Source organism: Hemicordylus capensis, chromosome 2 (assembly GCF_027244095.1).
Source record: "Hemicordylus capensis ecotype Gifberg chromosome 2, rHemCap1.1.pri, whole genome shotgun sequence".
Classification (NCBI taxonomy): domain Eukaryota; kingdom Metazoa; phylum Chordata; class Lepidosauria; order Squamata; family Cordylidae; genus Hemicordylus; species Hemicordylus capensis.
In genome coordinates this window covers 61,499,031-61,524,324 of record NC_069658.1, presented here as the reverse complement: position 1 = coordinate 61,524,324, position 25,294 = coordinate 61,499,031, and the positions used below count along the sequence as shown (strand labels likewise).

General features: G+C 42.4%; 1 long non-coding RNA gene across 1 annotated transcript; it reads left to right on the top strand.

The window, feature by feature from the left end:
- Positions 1-3,489: 3,489 nt before the first annotated feature.
- On the top strand, positions 3,490-25,049 carry LOC128346885 (uncharacterized). Its single transcript, XR_008317266.1, has 3 exons — positions 3,490-3,873; positions 4,050-4,095; positions 24,045-25,049. It is a non-coding gene; the product is annotated as an uncharacterized LOC128346885 (long non-coding RNA).
- The last annotated feature ends 245 nt before the right edge of the window (positions 25,050-25,294 follow it).

The following is a 25,294-nucleotide window of genomic DNA, read 5'->3' as shown; positions in this document are numbered from 1 at the left end:
AGAGTCACTCTGATACCACTGCATATAAGATACAGGCATAGAAGGAGTCTTGGGGATTAGCAGTGGATCCTTGGCTGCTGCCTAGATCCTTGGCTGCTGCCCAACACAAATGCCAACCCTGATCATTGGTCCTGGCCACTAATCCATCTAGCTCAGTACTGTTGATGCAGATTGGCAACAGTTCTCCAATGTTTCACAGACAAGCCTTTTCCAGCCCTACCTGGAGATGCCATGGATTGAATCTGGGACCTTCCTTGGGCAAGGCATGTACTCTACCACTGTGCAATGCCCTCCCCCCACTTATCTTTAAAAGACTGAGGCTTTATCGCAGATCTGCACAACTTCGTCCTTCCTCCAGATGTTGGCGTACAACTCCCATAATTCCTGACTATTAGCTATTATGGCTGGGGATGATGGGAATTGTAGTTTTAAAAAACCCAAACAGCTGGAGGGGCAACATTGTGCAGCCCCGCTTTACTGTGAGGGGGGTAATATATGACTGTTAGATCAGAATCACCTGAGTCATCAGCATAAAATCAACTGGTCCCAGTTTGTATGGCCAGTAGTCTGTTTACTCGGGCAGCTCCCAGCTAAACTCCCTGAGTAGTTCAGCATGTTAAGTGAGCATTGCCATTTCACTGCAAAGAGCTACCATTGTCAGATAATAGACATCACAGAAGCACTGAAAACAGGCACAGAAAAAGGGTGTGACTAAAGCTGGTTATTACAGCTTCAGGACACAATGGTAACATAATTATATCTCAGCTATTTATACTGTAGCAAAGATTTTCATTGGGATTATCCTATTTCTAGAGGGATTACTCCAAATAGCACCCCCAGCCCCAGTGATATTTGAAAATTGTACATGTGCACTTTCCATTGCAGAGTTTTTCTCCTATGCATTCCCTGCCAACATCTCTACTTCTAAAATTAGGTCTATTTACCCGATTAACAAAAACTTTCTGCTTAAGAGTTTTTATGGGAAAAAAGACAGGCTGTATTATGAGTATTAACTGTGCATGAGAACATTTGTAACATCACCCTTGGAGAATAATAAACAGATACTAGAGATTGAAATTCTGACATAGTTTACAGAACAATAATCCAAACATCTGTTATAATGACAAGGGATTTGAACAGAATAGAGAGTACATGGGAAAGCTATGCTACTTTTAGTATAGTTATAACATTAAATCAAAGTGCTGCAGCTCAAGGCAGCTTGCTGCTAATATAAACAATTTTCTACATATTCCTGGGCCACAAGCCAGATCTCAGGATTCAGTTACAAGCAGAAGGTCAAGAGGGAATCAACGGTATGAAATTACTGTATATGAATCAAAAGAATAAATGGATAATTAAGGATGAGAACAAATTAGAAGGTATACTCTCACTTAACTCATCAAATAAATTTGCTGAGTAACTTCATGCATTGAATATGTCATAGGATCAGCAGTGGCTTTAATTCTTTTATTGTTTAAACCTGTCTTATCAAGGGCTTTATTAATTATTATTATTATTGTTGTTGTTGTTATGTATTTATTTTTATAAGCAAGGCTTGCTAAATCACCTTACTGTGCGCATTTCATTCCATACAAGTATCCAACATCTGAGAACAATTATGAAGATAAATATTTAATCATGTCATTAGTGAAAGAGAAAAACAAATAGACGGGCTCTGGAAACAGCATTTTCGCTTCTCTGATTATGCCATGGGAAACCAGACTTGTTCATCAGTTTAGGCATCATTCCTCAGATTTGCCAATATGGGTATTTAATTTCACCCCCACCCGCATTCAGAATACTTCCAGTGGGATTAAGTTGCAGTGGAGCTATTACCATGGAAAAACTGGGGCACAATCCAGCCAAAGATAACCACTTTTACTTCCCACTGATTTCAGTGCGAAACATTTTAGCTCAGTTCAGCAGTGGGGCTGTATGCATAGGAGGAGGAAGCCTTCTGTTCACTGGTTCTGCTCCCCAGGGGTACAAATTCCCCCTCAGAATTTGAGATGTTCCCCTCTCATTTTAATGAATTGTCCTCCTGCTAAACCCAATAACCCATATATTAAATCCCCCAAATATATTTTACTCCCCCGCTAAATGCTTCTCAAGCTTTCAAGCTTTCTGCATCCCTGCTGCCCCCCTACTAGCATTTCAGGACCATGAGTGCTGTATGAATGATGCAAACACACACACACACACACACACAATTCTCTAAGGCATACTCGTGGCTATTCTCGTGCGTGGTAGCTTTTGTGAGAGTTCGTAAGCAGAAGCAACATGGTGATTTGGCAGTGGAAATTCCATATGCAGATGGGGGAGGAGCCTGTAAGAGCAGAAGCACCAGGGTGGTTGGACAGTGGGGATTCCATATGCAGATAGGGAGGAGGAGCCTGTGATGGTTAAGGTCAGTTGGAATGCAACTGTTACTGGTCAGGAGATGGAATCTATATATCCTCTATAATAAAAGGTTGGAGTGTGCACCCGTGTCTCTGCGCCCGTGTCTTTCTTGGCTGTTCTGGGCATGCGCAGAGTGCATGCCCAGAACGTCTGAGAAAGATACGGCCGCAGAGACACGGCGGCCACGTTGGAGAAGGAGAAGCGGCGGCCGAAGAGAAGCGGCTGCCGCCGAAGCCAGGCGGGAGGAGGCGGCGGCGGGGGAAGCTGGCCGAGGCCTGGCCACTCCTCCGAAGCCGGGGGGGGAGAGGCAGTGGAGGAAGCCAGCCAAGGCTGCAGCGGAGCCGTGGCCGAGGCCTGGCCGCGCCAATGAAGCCGGGCAGGGGGAAGAGGACCCCCCCCACCCGAAACCACCGCAGGAAGAGCCGCCGGAAGCCTGCCGAGCGCCGGCAGGCTGAAGCAGGGACGGCGGCTCGTGGAGGAGAAGAGCTCCGCCCGCCTGCCCCTGGCAGCAGCAGCAGCTGCAGCTCCTCCTCACGCCCAGCCCGGGGAGGTAGGTGCAGGCAGCAGCTCAGTAGGGCGAGCCGTGAATGCTGCTGCTGCTCTGGGCACCTGGCCATCGCCACCATCCCCGGGGAAGTGGCCCTGCACGCGCCTGCCCCGCTCTTCCTCCTCACTCCTCCTCCTCCGGGGGCAGCCCTCAAGGGGCTTCTTCGCGACGGCCGCCGCTGCCTCCCTCCGGCAGGGCTCTGCTGCTTCTGCTTCTGCTGCTGTTGCGCTTTCTAGCGGCGGCGGGTCCAGGCCGGAGGGGAAAAACTTAAGGGGAAAAACTTAAGGGGTTTTTCCAGAGGGGAAAAACATAACCCAACTAGCGCCCGTTATTTTAACGGGCTTAAAAATACTAGTATATATATAAAAGGATAGCAGGCAGGGGTCTACAAAGAGAGGGGCTGTGAGGGAGGAAAGAGCCTCTTCAGGAGAAAGAGGCTGATGTTGTGTGAATTAGATGAAGAAACAAGATGAACAAGATATGTTAACTCAGGAAGGGGGATAGAGAGAGAGAAAGGAAGAAAAAAAGAAGGGAGGGGAAGAAATACAGAGGGGAAGAGCGAGTGGAGAGAGAAAGAGAGAGAAAGCAGGGAAGGGGAGAGAGAAAGAAGGAAGGGTGAGGGACAGGCCCGAGCCTGTCAGCGGCCTGAGGGGAATGAGTGGCCATGGTGGTGGTGGCAGTGAGAAGGCGCCTGGTCAACTGCTGCTGCTGCTGCTCCTGTGGGGAGGAGCAGGAGTGGGGTTCAGGCAAGGGTGGAGAGATCTCTGGGGATAGGGGGCTGCAGCTTGGCCAATAGATGCCAGCAACGCTGCAGCCACAACCAAGAGGGGTGAGGGGGATGGACTAAAGTCATGGAGGAGTGACCAAGAGGGGTGTGGGAGATGGAAGCAACCGGATGGAGGAGGAAGAGCAGGAGTACAGCTCAGGTGAGGGTGGAGATCTCTCTGAGGTGAGGGGGGCTGTGGCAGGGGTGAGGGGAGCAATCAAGTACAACACACAGATGCTTTGTGCGGGTTAAGCGAGTCTACATGAAACTGTTGGAGGAGGCTGTCTGAGATTTCAGGTGCAGTGTGCTGATTAATCTGTTTCTCCTTTCTCTCAGATTCTGGGCTGATTCAGATGAACACAACCCATCTCATGTGTTAAGGGTAAGTATGTGACAAGAACACACCCACTCTGACATCACTAAAATATTTCCCAACAAATTTTACAATGGCTGGGATGCCATTTAATCACGTGCAAGGGGCATCCAACTGAATTGCCCCTCCACATGTGCTCCAAAACCCTGTTCAAACATGTTGCTGCACAACAGAACTGTACCACTGCCACTTACCATTGCACAGTCGCCTGTAATGTGACTTGCACTGAATGTTTTATTAAATATTATTATTTTATATTGTTGTTAACCGCCCTGGGATCTTAGGATGAAAGGCGCTTTATAAATAAAAATAAAAATAAGCAAACTGAAAATAATGTAAATCACGTCACAATGTGCAGTTGTTAGCAGTAGTGGAACAGCCCTTTTGCACAGCAACATGGGTTTGTGTTTTAGAGGCCTGCAGCAGTGTGGACAGTTCAGAACTTTGGCTTAGATGCCTGCAGCAGTGCAGCAGTCCAGAACCACCCATGTTATGCTGCAGAACATGTCAGCCAATGAGGCTTAAGTTAGTCATGATTAACTTGTATCCTTTATTTACAATATGATATTCAATAGTACTTAGGGTTATCTAGTCTGTTTGCTACCTCTTGTTTTTAACTTTTAATAGTTAGCTGCCTTGTGGACAGAAAGGCAGGATAGAACTAGTTTAATAAATATAATAAGTGATTCCACATCTAGGTTAGTGATTCCACATCTAAAATCCCACAAATTCCATATCTAAGATTCCATACAAATAAGTGATTCCACATCTAGGTAAGAATATACACTTGCATCAGCACACACATGCCCCCAGATGGATCAGGGTGATTGACGCTTATAGCCTAATCTTATGTTTATAAGATTGGCATGTAAGTAAGTAAGAGAGCCAGCGTGGTGTAGTGGTTAGAGTGCTGGACTAGGACCAGGGAGACCTGAGTTCAAATCCCCATTCAGCCATGAAACTAGCTGGGTGACCCTGGGCCAGCTACTTCTCTCTCAGCCTAACCTACTTCACAGGGTTGTTGTGAAAGAGAAACTCAAGTATGTAGTACACCGCTCTGGGTTCCTTGGAGGAAGAGCAGGATATAAATGTAAAAATAATAATAATAATACTCTAATATTAAGCCTTAATATTTCTAGGTGTGTCTTGCAGTCCATAATACTATTATTTTTAGTTCTACGTTTGTGTGGATGCACTGAATGTTCTTACATGGTCCTATTATCTGGAAATGAAACAAGTATAATTGACAGCAACAATTTTGTAAGCAAGATTAAAGATGTACTTTTAAATTATAGAAACTTTAGTGTTGAATGTTTTATACAGGGTTTCCTTTTCTTTCTTTAAAATCTAAATGCTATACCATGATTTTTCTTCTTTACTTGCAAAAGGCGGAACACATATGATCACTCTGCCTGTCAGTTTGGAGCAATTTTAAAAAATACATTTGTCTTCCTTGGTTTAAATTAGTACACAAATTCTCTCTCACACACATTGCAGCAAAGCATGTCAAAAGAGTGACAGCACCTGTAGAAGAGCGTTAGCAAAAAATAGTCATCAACATTACTTCAAAAGAATTTTTCATTGAGTTGGAATAATAGGGAAGGATCTTGTCCCCAGGACTATTAAGGAAATCTCAGGGGTTTGGGTTGCATGCTTGGGGCAAAGTCGCTTGCTTTTTCTGACATTTTTCAGTATCTATTTATCAGAACCATGAATATTCTAATACATGTGTCTCAAGACTTTGTACAGTCATGATAACAAAATTATTAACTTATACACAATGATTATTCAAAGCCACTGCCATCATTTCAAAAGTTACTAGCAAGCTATTATTAAAATTGGGAATATACAGATATAACATATATTTTATTTTATTATTTTATTGTTTCTTTTATTAGAGATATTTAATATACCGCCCACTCCGAAGACTCTGGGCGGTGTACAACAACAGGCAAACAGGCAACATTAAAAATTACATTACATTAATAATTAAAAATTATTAAAGAACCAAAGTAACTTTTATGATATGTTCATAAAATATATTATTTTTTCTATCAACAATTTCCAACAAATATGGAAGACTATGAAGAACACCTGAGATTTCTTCCTCAACAGCACACCTAGGAACAAAAGCTGCCTTATACTCAATCAGACCATTGGTCCATCTCGCTCAGTATTGTCTACCCAGACTGGCAGAGGCGTCTCCAAGGTTGCAGGCAGGCAGCTCTCTCAGCCCTGTCTTGGAGATGCCAGGAAGAGAACTTGGAACCCTTTTACATGCAAGCAGGCAGGTGCTCTTCCCAGAGCATCCCCTTCCCCTAATGGAAACATCACATGTATTCACAGTGCTCACACCTAGAGGCTCTACACACAATCTGTGTGTAGAGACTGGGAGGGTTCTGCGGGGAGAGCTGGCTTAGCCCACTCACCCCGCAGACAAGCAGTCATGAAGCCCTGGGCGGCCAGATCGGCTGCCCACACGACTACCAGCAGTGTCACGGAGCTGGTGGGGGCTGTGGGGATGGGGGACTGCTCAGCCCCCGGAAGTCCCAGGATGCCCCGCGCGAGTGCTCTGGGCAATATGGGGGGACCCCCGATACCGGGAGGCTGCTTGTAGCCTCCCGGTCGGGGGGTCTACTTGTGTGTCATCGTGTGCCGCAGCGGACACAAGCAGGGAAACAAAGTTAAGGGAGCGGCTGCTCCATTAACCTTGTTTAAAGGGAGGGTGTTTTAGGCGGGCTAGCCACCTTGGGAGCACTGGGCTCACCCGCAAGCCTGGTGGTTCCCATGATCACTGGAAAGTGGGCAAAGGGAGCTAAGCCCACTTTCCAGTGATCAGGGGAATAGCCTCGTAGTCTTCCTTCCAAATGCAAACCAGGGCAGACCCTGGTTAGCAAAGGGGACAATTTATGCTTCCTACCACCAGGTAGCAAGGTTGCTCTCCTCCCAACCTCCCAACCTACTTTGTCTACCCTCTCGGGTGAAGTGGGGGCATATCTTCACTTTGGAAATGGGATTCCCAGCGAATGACCAGGCTGTGCAGCTCAAGTGAAAGCTGTGACAAAAGGGAGAGGGCAGTCAGGATGGGGCAGGAAGAGAGTGTGATAGACACAGCTGTGGCCTGTTCTGCACCTGTTTGGCTCACCATCTGTTCTCCCTTAGCCCCTCAGTGACACCAGTCACCACTTAAGGGCATAGGTTTGGGGCCAACATTTTTAGGAGCCTCTATTTGTTTTCCATAAAGAAGACATATGAAAGTTATGGGAGCTGAAGGTGCTGGAATTTCTGTTATAATATTCCCATATGGAATTCACATACATAGTCCATTTTCTTTCATAATCTCCTTCCCCGCCTGGAAGCATTTGATCTTCAGATCATTTCCCCCCATATTTTGAGGCATGCATTGCTTCTACTTATGTGCAAAGTGTTTCTGCAATATTGCTATTCCCCACTGGGCCCACCACAAAACTACGCAGAAAGCCACATGTGCAGAGACAACCCTTTTCATTCCTTCGGCTCTACACATTACTGCCAGAGCGCTGCTGACCTTAGAATCTGGAATCCATCTCAGCCCAGAAAACTGTATGAACTGAAACTTATATTTTCAGTGTCCGCAACCCCATAATTGTTTAATACACCTAGAATCCAGAATTGGTTCCAGTCATGGGACTGCTGGTGGATACTTTTCTCAATACTGCCCTGGAACCCTCTCAACGACTGGAATACCGCTCTTTGTGGTCAGCCCCTGCTCCTTGGACTTTGCTTGTGTTACACAAGCTAGATTGGAACCTGGTGATATCCTGATACTCAGATGATTACCCTCGACACCCTAGTTTAAGGTGGGTGCCCAGCAGCCTCAAACATCTCCTTGCCTCCTGTAGCAAAGGCCATACTGCAATGTGGAGTTACTTGCCCAAATCTCCTTGCCTTAGATGCACCTCACTTTCATTTTGTGAGCCCTTTGGGGACAGGGATCCTTCTTATTTATTTATAATATCTCTGTGTAAACTCTGCCCTGAGACATTTTTGGAAGGGCAATATAGAAATTGAATTATTAATAATAATAATAATAATAATAATAATAATAATAATAATTATTATTATTATTATTATTATTATTATTATTCTTGTTTACACAGTCAGACAGGTGTTATTGACTGGTTCGTTTTATCCAGACATCGAGTCCTTCCCAAGGACCTGGGATGGCTGAATTTTATGGTCAATCGTTATAGATGTCGTCGCAGAATATAGGCTATTCCCAGTAAAGCTGCTTTTTGTAATTGGCTGATGGTGATTTCTGTGGCCCCTATGGTGTTGAGGTGCTCTTCAAGGTCTTTTGGAATTGCACCCAGGGCGCAAATTACTATTAGGATTATTTTGGTCTTCTTCTGCCACAGCCTTTCAATTTCAATTTGTAGATCTTTGTATTTGGTGATTTTTTCTATTTCTTTTTCTTCTATTCTGCTATCCCCTGGTATTGCTATGTCGATTATTTTGACTTGTTTTTCTTTCTTCTCGGCTACAGTTATATCTGGTGTGTTGTGTGGCAGATGTTTGTCTGTTTGTAGTCGGAAGTCCAATAATATTTTTACATCTTCATTTAATTTCTACCACTTTTTCAATTTTATGGTCCCACCAATTTTTGGCTACAGGTAGCTTGTATTTTTTGCAGATGTTCCAGTGTATCATCCCTGCTACCTTGTCATGCCTTTGTTTGTAGTCAGTCTGTGTGATCTTTTTACAACAGCTGATTAGGTGGTCCACTGTTTCATCTGCTTCTTTACAAAGGCGGCACTTGCTGTTTGTTGTGGATTTTTCTACTTTTGCTCTTATTGCATTTGTTCTTAGTGCCTGTTCTTGTGCAGCCAGTATTAAACCCTCTGTTTCTTTCTTCAAGCCATTCTTAAGCCATTACAAGGTCTTGGTGATGTCTGATTTTCCACTTATATTGTGCAAATATTGACCATGCAGGGGTTTATTTTTCCATTTTTCTGCTTGGTTCTTGACTTGTTCTTTCTTGTAGGCCTGCTTTCTTTCATTGGTTTTGAACAGTTTCGCGTTATTGACCATTTGAAGTTCATCTTCTTCACTGTCCTTGATATATTCTTCCAGGCCTCTTTTCTCCTCCTCTACTGTTTGATGGACTTGCAGCATTCCTCTTCCACCTGAGCTGCGAGGGAGGTATAGCCTATCTACATCACTGTGGGGGTGCAGAGCATGATTGATGGTCATGATTTTCCTGGTCTTACGATCCAGCGTCTCTAGCTGTGCCTGGGTCCAGTCTATTATTCCTGCAGTGTATCTGATAACAGGTATAGCCCAGGTGTTTATGGCTTGTATGGTGTTCCCGCCATTGAGTTTGGACTTGAGGATTTTTCTAACTCTCCTGATGTATTCACTTCCAATTTTTCTTTTAACTTCAGTGTGTGCGATGTTATCAGCCTGGAGAATGCCCAAGTATTTGTAATGTTCTTTCTCTTCCAGGTTCTTGATGTTGCTTCCATTGTGCAGTTCTATTTCTTCTGTTTTTGTTATTTTTCCTCTTTTCATTATTAATGCAGCACACTTGTCTAGTCCAAACTCCATTGCTATATCGCTACTGAATATACGGACAGTGTTTAGCATTGATTCAATTTCTGACTGGGAAATTCCATACAACTTCAGATCGTCCATGTACAACAGATGGTTTATTTGACTTGATGTTTTAGATGTTTGGTATCCGAGGCCTGTTTTGTATTTGTGAAAGTGGGGTCATGGCGATTACAAACAACAGAGGGGATAGTGAGTCCCCTTGGAAAATGCCTCTTCTAATGCTAACCTGTCCAAGTGCTTCGCCATTGATTGTTAACTGTGTACTCCACATGCTCATTGCTTTTTAAATAAATATCTGAATGTTTTTGCTGACACCGGTTGTTTCTAAACATTTTAGTATCCATGTGTGAGGCAATGAATTGAAGGCTTTCTTGTAGTCAATCCATGCAACACTTAAATTTGTTTTTCTTCTCTTGCAATTTTCTCAAATCATTTTGTCAATCAGCAGCTGGTCTTTTGTGCCTCTGGTGTTCGGGCAATTTCCTTTCTGTTCAACTGGAAGCTGTTTGTTAGTTAATAAGTGTTGCATGACTTCATCTGCTATTATTCCAATTAATAATTTGAACATGGTTGGCAGGCAGGTTATGGGTCTATAATTACTTGGAACTGCACCTTTTGCTGGGTCTTTCATTATGAGATGAGTTTTCCCAGTTGTTAGCCATTGTTCAATATCACCTCCTTGCAAAATGTGATTGAACTGTTCTGATAGTTGTTTATGAAGGCTTGTTAGGTGTTTAAGCCAAAAGCCATGTAGTTCATCGTCGCCTGGCGCAGTCCAATTTTTAATTTTCTTTGCTCTTTCACTTATTAATTCTGGTGTTATTATTAGATCTTGCATTTGTTGGTTTCATTTTTTGACCTCTTTCATCCAGCCTGCTTTTTTATTATAATCTATTGGATTGTCCCATAATTTCCGCCAGAATTGCACTGTTTCTTCTTTATTTGGTGTTTCTAGGTTTCTTGCAGTTTATTATTTCTTGTTTACATAGTCAGACAGGTGTTATTGACTGGTTTGTTTTATCCAGACATCGAGTCCTTCCCAAGGACCTGGGATGCCAGTATTTTATTGTCAATATTGTTGCTGTTGTTATAGATATCGTCGCAGAATATAGGCTGTTCCCAGTAAAGCTGCTTTTTATAATTGGCTGATGGTGATTTCTGTGGCCCCTATGGTGTTGAGGTGCTCTTCAAGGTCTTTTGGAACTGCACCAAGGGCACCAATTACCGCTGGGATTATTTTGGACTTTTTCTGCCACAGCCTTTCAATTTCAATTTGTAGATCTTTGTATTTGGTGATTTTTTCTATTTCTTTTTCTTCTATTCTGCTATCCCCTGTTATTGCTATGCCGATTATTCTAACTTTTTTTTCTATCTTCTCGACTACAGTTTTATCTGGTGTATTGTGTGGCAGAGGTTTGTCTGTTTGTAGACAAACATGGTTGGCAGGCAGGTTATTGGTCTATAATTACTTGGAACTGCACCTTTTGCTGGGTCTTTCATGATGAGATGAGTCTTCCCAGTTGTTAGCCATTAGTTAGGGGTTAGTGATACAGTTCGGACACTCGTGTGTAGAGTGTAAGCATAGAGGAAAAGGTCTGAATAAAGACCAACCATCTCTCACATGTGCTAACCAGAAGAGTAGACTGAAAATGTGGAAGTGTATTTTTAGCCTGCTTTCCAGTAGGCTTATGAGATCACCTGGCATTCTGTGTGTGTGTCCTTGTGTCTGTGTCCCCCCCCCCCCAACTTCTCAATGCCTGGACCAATATGAACCAAATCAGGTACAGTTGTAGGGACACATAGGGACATCCCAACGGCATAGTTTGTGATGATGTCATCCACCATGATCCAAGATGGTGGACACGAAAACTTTTGAGGTGCAAGTGGGCTAACTTGTGAGCCACCTAACTGATTTGAACCAAATTTGCTACAGATGTAGGGACACACAGGGATGCCCAAAGGGTGTGGTATATGATGATGTCATCCACTCCAGTTCAAGATGGTGGCCATGTGAACATCTGAGGGACAAGCAAGCTAATTTTTGGACTATCTAACCAATTTAAACCAAATTAGATAAAGCTGCAGTGAGAGACACATAGGGACACTTCTACAGTTTAGTTTGTGATGATGTCATCCACCTTGATGATGTCATCCACCTTTGAGGCTCAAGTGGACTAACTTGTGAATCGCCTAACTGATTTGAACCAAAATTGCTACAGATGTAGGTACACATAGGGATGCCCAAATGGCATGGTGTGTGATGATGTCATTCACTCCAATTCAAGATGGTGGCCAAATGAACAACTGAGGTGCAAGTGGGCTAATTTGTGGACTGCCTAACCTATTTGAACCAAATTGGGTACAGTTGCAGTGAGTGACATACATGGACACCTCAATGCCATAGCTTGTGATGATATCATCCACGCCAATTTGAACCAAATTTGCTACAACTGTAGGGACACATGGGCACACCTTAATGGCGAAGATTGTGACTGTGTCATCTACCTCAATTCAAAATGGTGGACAGGTAAACTTTGGAGGTGCAAGTGCACTAACTTGTTCACAGTCTAACCGATTTGAACCAAATTTGCTACAGCTGAATTGACACATAGGGATGCCCCAATGGTGTAGTTTGTGATGATGTCACCCACTTTGATCCAAGATGGCAGATGCATAAACTTTTAAAGCACAATTTGAGGACTATCTAAACGATTTGAATCAAATTTCGAACAGCTGTCATGAATGACAAACAGGGATACCTGGTGCAGTTTGTAATGATGACATCCACCCCGTTCCAGGATGGCGGACACATAAACATTTGAGGCACAAGAGATCTAACTTGTGGACCTCGATTTGCACCAAATTTAGTCCAGATGTAGAGACAGTGAAAAGAAAGTAAGCTGATTAGTTCTTACTAGAACAACTTGTTTAAAATCTTGGTAAATGAGCACATTTATATATTTAATTCTCTTTGGACATGCTTGCCCAGGATTTGGCGGCGGAACTCTAGTGACACGTTGCAAGAGTTCCGAAGTGAGGACTGAGGAGAAGAGGGGAAGAAAGTGCCAGTGGTGGCTGGCCGGCCAGCCGGCCGGTGGGCAGAAGAGGGGGCAGAGAGAGGCGGTGGCAGGCAGCGGGCAGAGGGAGAGAAAGGCGACTGCGGCGGGAGGGATTAACAATGGCAGTGGCGGGGCCCTTCTTGGCTGCCCGCTGCAGCTCTGTGTGGGGGGAGGAACAGGAGGGGAGGATGGGGCTGGAGGGAAGGGGGAGAGACCAGAGCAAGAGAAAGAGGGAGGGGGAAACAGCCGGCCCCAAAGTGCCGCACAGATGCTCTGTGCAGGGTCGGCTAGTATATTGTAATTCCTATTTGCAAAACACTCATCCCAAAGATTGTGCTTCTGAAACGCTTATATTCCTAATCTCTGACAAATTATTTCTGTATGCCTCCTTGAGAATTTCCATGAAGGACTGCACAGATTTTATAATGTTTGAGTACAGGCTTTTATAGAAGAATTTGAGGTGGTAATCTCATTCCATTCAGCAATTTGATTTTATTGTTTGTGTCAAAACAAAAAAACATAATATTGGAAATGGATGTCATGAACAAATGGCAGGTTAAATGAACACTGTAGTTAACTCTAATACCTTTGCTAGCTCAGTTAATAATTACTTTCTGATAAATTTCAACATGTCTTTAAGTATCAAGAAACAATGTTATTTGTCATTGTTTAATTCCAGGATAAAAGAGTTGGTGAGGTCATTCACAAAATCAGAAACTGTGTTCCACCTGGGTTTGGGACCTGTGTGTGCTCCCAGTTTTTGATTGTGTGGAAGCAAGGTCAGAGGATGAAAACCTGGGTAGAAGTGATTGTGTGGAAGCAAAAAAAAAGCTACCAAGGTTGAGCATTGTGCAAATGTCCTCCCAGGTTTCAATACATGAAATCATCCTAAGTAAACAAGACAGCCCACAACTTTTTTTAAAAAAATTAATAGGTGATTAGCACTGCATGGAGCACAATGTGAACATTGGTAATATTCAAAATGGCATTAATATTACTATAGCATCAACTTTCATCTGAGTTGCCTTGTAATTGTAGTTGAATGGGGAGTTTAAGTCACTGAATCCTGTGCTCTCAATGTAAAAGAAAATCTGCATCGGAGTGCATATTCCAAGCCTAAAATTGAATGCAGTGCACACTACACAGTTGCTTATTGCAACTGTTTTGTAGTTTCTGACACTACATCCACAGGATCACAAACCTGTTCTCCGTGCTAATTAATCTGGAATAGCCATAAACCTCTGGTTCCATATCACAATCAATAATGCAATTTAGAATTCTCATTTTCACAAGTACACCTTTTAAACACTTTTTAACCACCTCTGACTGCTGAAATGTATTGATGTGTAATTAATCCATGATATTGACTATCTATGACATATACAGGGAAACACCTCAAGGCATGCATTGAGTCAAGCTTATCCATATGGAATGAGATAAATTGCAATATCATTTTCAGATCAAGGAATGGGTCTCTACTCTGGGCTTTGACAATAGAAAAAGTATGCAGGCAGGCTGGCTGAAATGAGGAATGGTCTTTTGAAGCATCTGGCAATCCTTGGGAAGCTTAATGGAAGCTTTAGCTGGTGGATAGGGATAGCTCCCTTACCCTTTACCCTTATTCCCTGTTGCTCACTAACAAAAATAGAAGATAGCCAGTGATGCTTCTGTTTCCAGTGAAAGGAGATGTGGAGAATGAGGTATTCAAATGGCATGATACAAACCTCAGTTTAACTCTACATTAAAAATAATGTTATGATCTGGTTGCCATATTTGTAAGAGAACCGCTACAGGAGGCACAGATCAGATCACAGATACCTAAACTTACAGACTAACAATCAAACTCCAAACCTAAAGGAAAACAAGTCTCAGAAAGGAATAAAGTTACAGCTGAGCCTACTTAGCCTACAGACCATGTGTATGGAGTTCGGAGTTATGCACTGAAAAATTACACAAAAAGGAATGAGCATAATCTGACTGATACAATAATTCTTAATTTGCTGCATTGCAAACTATGGGATTTCTCCCACTCCCAAGAATCACAAAATCATTAATGTTGTCCAAGGGTAGTAGGGAACCTAGTAGGCCATCTAGTCCAGCCTTCTGCTCAATGCAGGAAACTAAGAGCTCTTGTTGTATTTATTCTAGTAATTTTTATTGTTTTGCTATTTTAGTAGTTTGTCCCAGGTGGGATCCTGTAGAGAGTGTGGGTGGTGGAGTCAGAAAGAAAAGGGAGGGAAAGGAGGAGGATGAAAATGGAGTTGTTTCTGAATAAAGTCCTAGTTAAACCAACATACGACTACTTTCTGTTTACAAGAGAAGAGGCTATAAAAAATTTTGCAACAGAATTTTGAACTAGCTATGCATGTGAGCCTCCAAAGCTTGTACAGCGTACATGCTGTGCAGCTCACACGCATAGCATGGTCAACCATGCTAACCATACAAATGGCCACCACATATCCATGAAGGCCATGTGTATGCTGGCATTGCACAGGGGCAGTTGGGCCAGAGTGCCACTGGCGTGCGATGATAGTGGGGGGGGGGGCACAATTAAGGACGTTGTGGCAAGGAGTGGAGGAGTAGGTATGGTCCTGCTTTCCTCCATGTTAAAGGGGATGTGTAATCCCTCTGTGTGAAGGATGTGCTGTGATTTGGCATCTGGATCGCATTTAATGTACATCCCTACTCTGTGATAGACAGAGGTTCCAAGAGCACAAGAAATTATTTTAGCCCCTTAGGATGCAATTCAAGCCCTGAAGACTTGAATTCATTTAAGGCAGTTTGCTGTTTCCTGAGTACCTCTTATCAGTTTTGAACTGTAACCCTGACCCCATATCTTCAAACACACTTGAAAACCTTTTTGTTGCTCTTAGTATCGCTTGCCAGCCTCAACTCAAGCTTTCCTGATGCTGTTTCTTTTATAGATGTCTCCATTCAAAATGAGGATATTGGTAAGCAATAATAGAAAAAACTGTAGAAACCAAACCTCAATAGAAAGCGAGCATATGCTTTCAGGTTTTCTATGCACATGATAACTCATGCTAAATAATCTGAAATCGCTAACTGTGTGTGGCTCAGGGCACAATTTTTTTTGCAGCATGATTGTGACCTAATTTCCCAACAATTCAAACTGAGATACCCATGTGATGTTTGAATACTCACCACATGTATGTAACATTTATAACTTCCGCCTATTGTCTTTCCTCCACATGATGCATTGTGTGCTCTGACCGACTAGTACAATAAAAGAGGGATATCAAGAGGGGATTGTATTGTTTGCTGCAAAGAAGAAGCTGGGATCAGAGAGGCTAAGAGAACCACAATTCCCATAGTGCTCTGGATTCGTCACAGTGACCTTCTACTTTTCATCTACTAGATGTTCTTTTGTTATTTAATGCAAGTAGAGGGCAATGTGCCACAAACAGTAAATCAACATGATTTGAGAGAGGGAGCTATGTAGTGCAAAATGCTAGATTTTCCTCTACACAGCAATCATATAATTAGATACATGGAATTATTGGTTCAGTGCTTCTGCTTTCTATCTATATATATATTTCTCCTGGGTGTGCCCAGGAGAAATGCGTCCCGGCAGCCCAGCTGATTGGCTGGGCTGCGGGGGCGCCTGATTGGTCCTGGTGCACCCAGGAGAACGGCGGTGGCCATGGCCGGGGAGCCAGGAGGGCCCGGCCGCGGAGTCGAGGCGGCGAGGCGGCGGGCCTGGCCGGGCCCAGCGGCACTCTTGGGTCCGGGCGCAGCGATGGGCCCGGCGGCGGCAGCAGCACTCTCCGGCCTGGCGGCGGCAGGGGCACTCTCGGGCGCGGCGGCACCACCCTCGGGCCCGGCCGCGGCGGCGGCACTCTCGGGCCCGGAGGCGGCACTCTCGGGCCTGGCCATGGAGGTAAGGCGGCGGTGGGCCCAGCCGCACTAGAGGCACAGATGCTCTGTGCCCGGGCCCACTAGTTTCTTTATAAAACACCATTCATTCCTTCATCCAGTCATTCATTTGATTTCTATACCGCCCTTTCATTCAGTCATTCTTTTGATTTCTATACCGCCCTTCCAAAAATGGCTCAGGGTGGTTTACACAGAGAAATAACAAACAAATAAGATGGAACCCTGTCCCTGTAGGGCTCACAATCTAAAAAGAATCATAAGATAGACACCAGCAACAGTCACTGGAAGTACTGTGCTGGGGGTGGACAGGGCCAGTTACTCTCCCCCTGCTAAATAAAGAGAATCATCATGTTAAAAGGTGCCTCTTTGCCAATTTAGCAGGGGTGCACATAGATGGTATATATAAATGATCAGCATCAGCATCATCCTTGGAAGGAAGGAAGAGGAAATCTGTGGGCTGCTAGATATCACTGAGAATGGAGCTTCCAGATAAGGCAGGCTAGGGGTGTGCACAAAACTGGTTTTACTGGTTCCGCTCAAATCTGGCCCGGATTTGAGCCAACCTGGCCAAGTTCAGTTTTGCCCCCAGTCGAACTGGACCTGGTTCGACTGGCTCAGAGTTCTGCTGTTAAAGGGGAATCCAGTGAGGATTCCCCTTTACTTGTAAAGGGGCAGGGCAGCTGTCCTAAGAGTAGAGGGGGTGTGAGGGAAACAAATAACTACTTACAAGTGCTGGTGGTGGTGGCTCCCGCCCACCTGCCTCTCCCAGAGTAGGCAGGGCTGGTGGCAACCCAGTTCAGGCTTTCCTCAGTCTAGTTTGGGTCTCTGCACATGTGTGGAGGCCATTTTAACTACCTCTGCTTGTGCAGGGTGGCCTCTATGCGTGCATAGAGGCCTAAACCAGACTGAGGAAATCTGGAATTGGGTCACTGCCCAACCTGCCTACTCTGGGGGAGGGTGGTGGAGTGGGAGGGAAAAGCCCCCCATGCCCCCCCCAGCCACAGCCACCAATGCAGTTTCCACTGGTGGCACTTGTAAGTAGCAAATAACTTCCCTCCCACCCCTTTCACCTTTAGGACAGTCCCCTTTACTGGTAAAGGGGAATCCTCACCGGATTCTCCTTTACCAGTAGTTTTGAACTGTTTCAGTTTGAACCAGGTCCAGTTTGGTTTGGATTTTGACCAGCCAAGGCTGGTCCGGTTCTACTCCGAACCCGTCAGTAAACTGTCCAAAATCAAGATCTTATGAGTGAGCACTAAGGCAAATAGTTGTAAGTAAAATGTGGCTACAATACTGAATATGAATTATGAGCATTTAGATTGCAAAGCTACCTGTAAACTGCATGAGTGTATATTGGTTTATGTTGGCCGTTACTGACCTTTTCTGAGAAAGAGAAAGAGAAAGAGAAAGATTTTCTCTTTCTTGGAAAAACTATGAATGAATAAATTATTGCTAATGATACTTCATGCCCTCAAACTCCATCATACCGTTATCTTTTTGTCAGGCATTTTTCAACATGTTTTCTTCACAAAAAATCATCTAACCAGAAAATTTTACTTCTTATCCTGCCTTTGGCTGCAACTACGTTAAACAATGGAGTATGTCCCCTTAGTTATTTTGAGAAGGTCCAGTCAACAGAAGCCCACCCATGTCTTGCAGGCATGCTAGAATAGGTATATCTCTATGGAAGTCTCCATTCTCACACATATTCAGAGTGGCACAGCTTGCTTGAATGCACCTCTTGCAGTCTTTCCAAAGATTAAACTCAAATGACAAGCAGGTTTAGAAAATAAAAATGATTGAAAGCATTCAAATTCCACACAGTCAATCAAATCATATGATCAACAAACTATTTTCAAGAATCTTATAGTGAAATATACAGAAACACATGTTCATTAGTAAATGGAATGGAATTGTTTCAATACAAATATGTTTTGCTAAAACATCATTTAATATGTTTATGTAAATTTTTTAAAAAGTAATTAATGATATACCAAGAGTAATATTTAAAGAAGTTCCTGAGATGTAAACAATTTTCTCTCAAAAGTTTTGCTTTGCACATTTTAATGTAAAATATTCTATAGATGTGTTCTGAATACTTTTGAGTATTTTTGCAATATTGGTTTTCTGTATTTGACACCAATATTATTTGATTTCATTGTTTAATGAAATCAAATGAAGAACAATATTTGCTAGCTGACATGCAGTGGTGTTAGGTTTCACAACAGACAGTAGTTGATAGCTGATATGAAATGGTATAGTGGTTTCCAATTCTTTTTGCCTTAAGGGAACACTTTCCATTATTAATGTCTTCAATGAAACCTCTGTGTATATGCCACAGAAATGCTATTATTTATATTTATTTGTGTTCTTCAACAATCAGGTTCACAAAGCAGTTTGCACAGAAAAAGAAATGATAGTCTACTGTCCCCAAAGGGCTCACAATCGAAAAGTAAACACAATGTAGACACCAGCAACAGTCACTGGAAAGAGGCTGTGCTATACTTGGATATGGACAATCATTCTCCCCTGATAAATATAAGAGCAACCACTTGAAAAGGTGACTCTTTGCTCAGTTAGTAGTGATCTCCTCACAATGCAGAGGGATTCTAGGGTATGTTCGAGGATGCACACAGTTAATACAATGAAGTGTTAAGCCTCACTCTTTCCCACTGTAAACAAAAAGTGTGGCCTAAAACACACCCATTTCCCCCCTATCATTGCATATTGCAGCGGAGGAGTTATAGTTATAATAGACATGCTGTTTTTCAGATGTTTTTCTTATTGAGCACTGCCCACCACCATAAGTGTCCAATTAATCAAGGTTCCCTGGAAGATAGTTTCAATCTATTGGTATATCTTATTTGGCTGTAATTGATGGTAGGCATACAGCATTCTTTAATATTAGATGGTGGTGTGAGTCACACACACGATTGTCCTGAGCGGACTGGGAGGGAATGGGGGAAGGCTGCACTTAACCTACCTTCTCCCTAGATGACCAAATTTTCCTTTATCAGTGTGCTTTCTGCACACCCATGCAGACATTCCTGCTCCATGCAGCTCTGAGAAGCAGGGTGGAGGGATCCGGGGCCGGAACTTGTTGTTCTGGTCTCAGGATATCCCATGATGCAACACACAACACACGTGTTGCATTGAAGATTCCCCCATCAGATGGGCACTCTATGCAGCCATCTTTGTGATTGCTCAGCCAGGCAAGGTTAGGCTGGTCATGGGAAAAGCCTCAGTGTTTGATAGTTGGCCTGTAATGACATTTTAAACATAGTATTGGCTAGATAGCATGCATTAGTATTTGTGAATTGATAATTTAGGGAACTAGCTGAGAAGAATATGGAAAGTGATTAATTAACATAGTAACATTTCCTGCTTATAAAAATATGCTAGTATAAAATGCCATTATAAAACACCACACCACACTGGAAACGTGAAGATCAAGCTGGCATAAAACATTAACTGAGAACTCTTCATCCATTCTTGAATATCTGGATTTACTTTGAATATAAAGCATGAAGTAACACTAGTAATAATTTATCACTTCATTGTTTTTTTCAATAAAGACTTTGTAAGTCAGTAACAATCAGCACACATGTTTTATAGCTGCATCCCTCATAAACAAAATAATCTTATGCAGATTTAAATAAAAGTTTGTTCAGAAACAACTCAATTTTCTCCTTCTCCTTTCCCTCCCTTTTCTTTTCTGACTCCACCTCCGGCACTCTCTACAGGATCCCCACTGAGACAAACTTCTTAACAATAAAACACAAAAGATTACTAGCTCAAATACAGCAACACACTCATGCAGTTTACAGCTGGCTTGTGGCCAAAATGTTCATAGTTCATACCTAATATTTTAGCTACTTCTGACTTAGAACTTTGTAACATCGTAGCCACTTCTGACTTCTCACTTACAACTTCATGCTCACATCTTGATTTTTCAAAAATCTTAAAAATAAAATATGATATGGATTCACATTTTGCTTTGAAAAATCAGGTAAGTTTGTTCTATGGCAGTTCCAATGCTTTCACTGGCCCAAGAAGATGGGCAGGTAGATGGACATTGTTGAATCTAGTTTCACTTTTCTTATGCAGCACCCAAGAGCAAGATACAAATTTAGCTTGCTACCAAAGCCACAAGTGATTGTAAAAGGCATATCAAACAGGCATATTTACAGGCAAAAGTGGCTTCATATAAATGGAATAGATATGAGCGCATTTCTGCAGTTCACACCTGTTAAGCCCGCATTATATGATTTGGTTGTACACAGAGAAGCAGGTATTTAATTATCCCCAGATCTGTACCATTCATGTATAATTAATAATATTTACTTGTAAGTGGATGGTATTTTGAAATGCAGGTGCTTGTGAAGTGTCAGCTTGCACGTGCTATGCATTGCTGCATAGCACACTGACAGGCAATATGACAGCGCTTGGTGCAAAAGTACATATTGTTCGCAGTGTCACATCAAGGATTTTTAAGAACAGATTTTTTGTTTTAAGTTATCTGTGACAGTTGTATCAGTTTGGAAAGTGATACTTCAAAATATAAGGACTGTGTTGAAAAAGAACAGATTATCAACCAAGCACCATATGCACAGCCTGCTTTAGTTCCATTGAAAATGTTCTGTACAACTCAACTTTTATATTAGCCCTTTCAATAAGCATATTGGGAGGATAGGGTAGGGTTACACTATCCACAGATATTTGCATTGCAACAAATTAAAACCCAATTAAAGGAGGAGATTGATTTGGAATCACAAATGGCTGCTAAGTATCTAATACGAGTGGGAAATCAATTGGAGTTATGTGTGTAATGGCCATTTTGGCCTCCATAACTCTACCTGTGAGAATAACTTTCCGACTTGCTAAGAGTTATTTTGTGTACTCTCTTCAATCTACATTTGCTCTTCCTAGTGGCATTTGCAAGGCAGGAAAATGTCTACACCTGATTCTTAAACAGGGTTGCCAACCCTACAGGATTAGCCTGGAGTTAGTAGGAATTTGCATCAATCTCCAGGTGACTATTGAAAGCAGTTCTGGAGATTTTAATGGCTTGATATTGTGAAAACTATTAGAAAAAAAACAAACAATGCTCAAGAAATTACTTCAGAGTAGGAGAGTTTAATCTTAACAGTTTATATTTTAGTTATTTTGACACTGTGCATGAATAGAAAAGCATAGTCTCCAAATTCAATGGTGGAACCATGTAGATAGCTTCCTTGTAAAGTCCCACAAGCATGGTCTACATATGTAGCAGAATTAAGTGGTACAACCTTGGTATATTAGGATCTCAAAGTAGGGGATCTCAAAAACCTAGCACTTCAGGGGGAAACATTCTAGTCCAGCTTGCTCCCTGCTATAGTTCTCTACTACCAGAATAATTTTTAAATAAAGAAATATACAAAAATGTAACCCCCACTTGCATTCTGATGTGGTACTGATGTGCCTAAATGAACCTTTCTGGATTCTTGTCAGGGCTCTTAGTATGAGAGTAACCGGACACAGGAGAAACATTTCCAAGGCTTTATTATTTAACACTGCTGCAGACAGAGCGGTGCCAGCCGGTTCTCACCAAAAGCTGGGACCCTGAGTTACAATTTCCATAAGTTTCTATACCTTTTAGTATACAGTTTACACAATTTGCACAAACATTGGCCACACAACAATGATTAAACAGGCTATGCCATATCAGCATGAATCACAGACCTCTGTCCCCTAAGACATCACTTAATGATTACAAGACTCTGAGTTTCTGCTAAAGTAAATACATGTACCTAAGCATGTACACAATTATCACCTTTTGTGGATTCAAATACATCAGTACCAGCTAAGAACTCTGTCACCTCATTTTGCTACATATTTAGGCCTTCTTCACATGTAACAGGAAGATGCAGATCCAGTGGACCCATGGGTCCCCCCCCACCCCCAAACTCTTCCCAGATGATCCAAATTGCAGCCTGGGAGACTGCAGAGAGGAAGGGGAACTAGCATGATGGACATCCCCAGCAGCCAATCACAGCCAGAGAGAGGGAGGTGCTTACTGCCCTCACTTCTACTTAGGGAAGCTTCAGCCCTCAGATAACATGATGCCTGCATGAAACCTTAGGAGCAGCAAAACTCACTACAAACGTAAAGTTCCAACTGGATTTTGTGTAGGGAATCCTCGGGTTGCCTTTGCTCCAAAACTGCAGTTTCACGCATTTGGACAACCACAAATTGGAATCTATGGGTTGTTTACCTCTGGTTTCGTGTTACATGCAAAAGAGGCCAAAGACTAGGCAATAGTTTGAAAACTTCATGGACCCATGTGTTGTGCAGCAATATACATTGCAGCATGCCTGGAGGGGAAGGGGGAAATAATTTTAATTTGTCTTCCCTCCCTGCAAAAGCCCTGTTTGCTTCCAGAAATAAGTCTAGGTTCAAACATTGTTCCAGTTGTGACAAAAAAGAAATATAAAAATGGCACTTTCTCTTTCACTACCCACTTTGAGATGGAGGTACAAAAAGCAGTGAAGAATAGTCGAATACAACCTGACTTTTTTTGCAATTAATATTTATTTTCATTTGCATTTGATTTTTGCCTTCAAACTTTTAGCATTGCACAGTTCATTAACTACCCCACTGATTCAGCTTAATTACATGTATCACTAATTATGAAGTCCCACAAAAAGGGGACATTATTTTGCCCCATTTATTTATCTAAAATATTATACTCAAGTCCTGCGGTACACTACTGCTCAGTACACTACTGCGACTGATACAATAAAAAAGCAAAATATTAATAAAATTAAACAAGTTAAAAGACCAAGCTAAAACCACATTTAAAATTAGAGGGGTTTTTTTTTTTTAAAGTTCAAATTAAAAGTTATTAATAAAAAGCTAAAAACTAAGAACTTAAAAACAAAAAAACCCTACTAGATATAAGCAGCAGATAAAACATTAAAAAGCCTCTTTATAAATATGTGTCTTTAACTGTTTTTTTTAAAAAACACTGAGGGAGCAAGCGCTGCTAAGCTCTTCCAGGGGGGCATTCCAAAGCCGAGGGGCCACAACCCAAAAGACCCATACGCCTTCATTGTCATGTGAGGCATCATATTTATTTATTTATTTATTTATTTATTTTTACATTTATATCCCGCTCTTCCTCCAAGGAGCCCAGAGCGCTGTACTACATACTTGAGTTTCTCCTCACAACAACCCTGTGAAGTAGGTTAGGCTGAGACTATTGTATAGCATCATAAAAATTCCAAGATATGCGTATGGAAAGCAGTAAACTAATATACTCATCAGAATTCTACCGAAGTGATTGGGTTTGAATTCCAGTTGCTGCTGCTGTGTGACAAGAGCACTATTCACTTCACCATTGTGCTGCCCCTTTACTGATTTTCTTTTTTACAGTGCAGCATGCCAGGTGGACAATCTTGACACCATTTCTAGAGTGTGACAAAGAGAGAGATATCAGGAATTGTTTTATATGTGTGTTGGGATTCCTGTAAGTTAAATGCACTAACCAGTGCTGACCTCCATGATGAAAAACATCTGATACTGAGTGCAGAAATATTGGTACGCCACCAGATGTACAGGTATGCTCCATGTAAATGAAATTTATTCTTGAGTTGTGATATTTGAGAGTGTTTCACAGGGCTTTAAAATTACAAGTTGAATGCATAGCAAAAGCAAACAAAATTATGCCAGCTTGTTCAGCAGAAGGGATGATGCTAATTTTCAGTTTTGCTCGATGAAAAACTTTTAGGCATGTAGAAGAATATGGAACTATGGAACTTGTGAAGATTCTAATTCTGGAGACAGAGACAACAAGAAGGGCCCACAGTTTGCTTGTGCGAACATCTTTTTTATGATCTGTTGGAAACCTATGGGGGAGTGGTTTTATTTCTTACTCATGCAATATCACTAACAGACAGTTTTATTAACTTTTGCAGAACGTTGATAACTTTTGCAGAATCCTTTTGCAGAATCCTGAAGTCAAAAAGTTCTTTTGGAGGGACAGAGAGCAGTAATAATCGCTCCCCTCCCCCTCTTCCCATATTTCCCTGCCCGACAACAGGCTGCGCAGAGCTATGATGCTGAGTCTTCCATTGATATGGCTCCTGTTATGTAGTTCTAACACTATGCAGAGTGTCAGACTTTATCATTGCAGATATTCTACAACCTTTGATTCACTTAGCCTTACCAAGTGTATAGTATAGGAGAAAAGCAAGTATTCCAGTTTTACAGATGAAAAAATGAGACCCAATGATAATTATTAACCAACGCTGTCCAAAGAGGAAACTGACAAAAGCTGAAACCAGATGCACACTTCCAGGTACATTTACCTGGAAGTAAGACCCTGTGAACACTGTGGATGACATACTGCACAATATTCTATCTGGCTTCTAACAGAACGTACATGCAGTTTCACAAGAGCACTCTTGTGCAAGATGCAAGAATTGCACAAGTGCAGTTGCGTGATGGATAGTCATTTTTTCCAAAGGCCGTCCATCACAGTTACATTTGTACACTTTTTGCATTTGCACAAGAGTGCTCATGCACAACTGCATGTATGTTCTGTTACAAGGCAGACAGAACACGGTGGATTATGTCAGTCAGTGGGAATTGTGGCATAGCAAATATATGTAAGATCCGCCTGC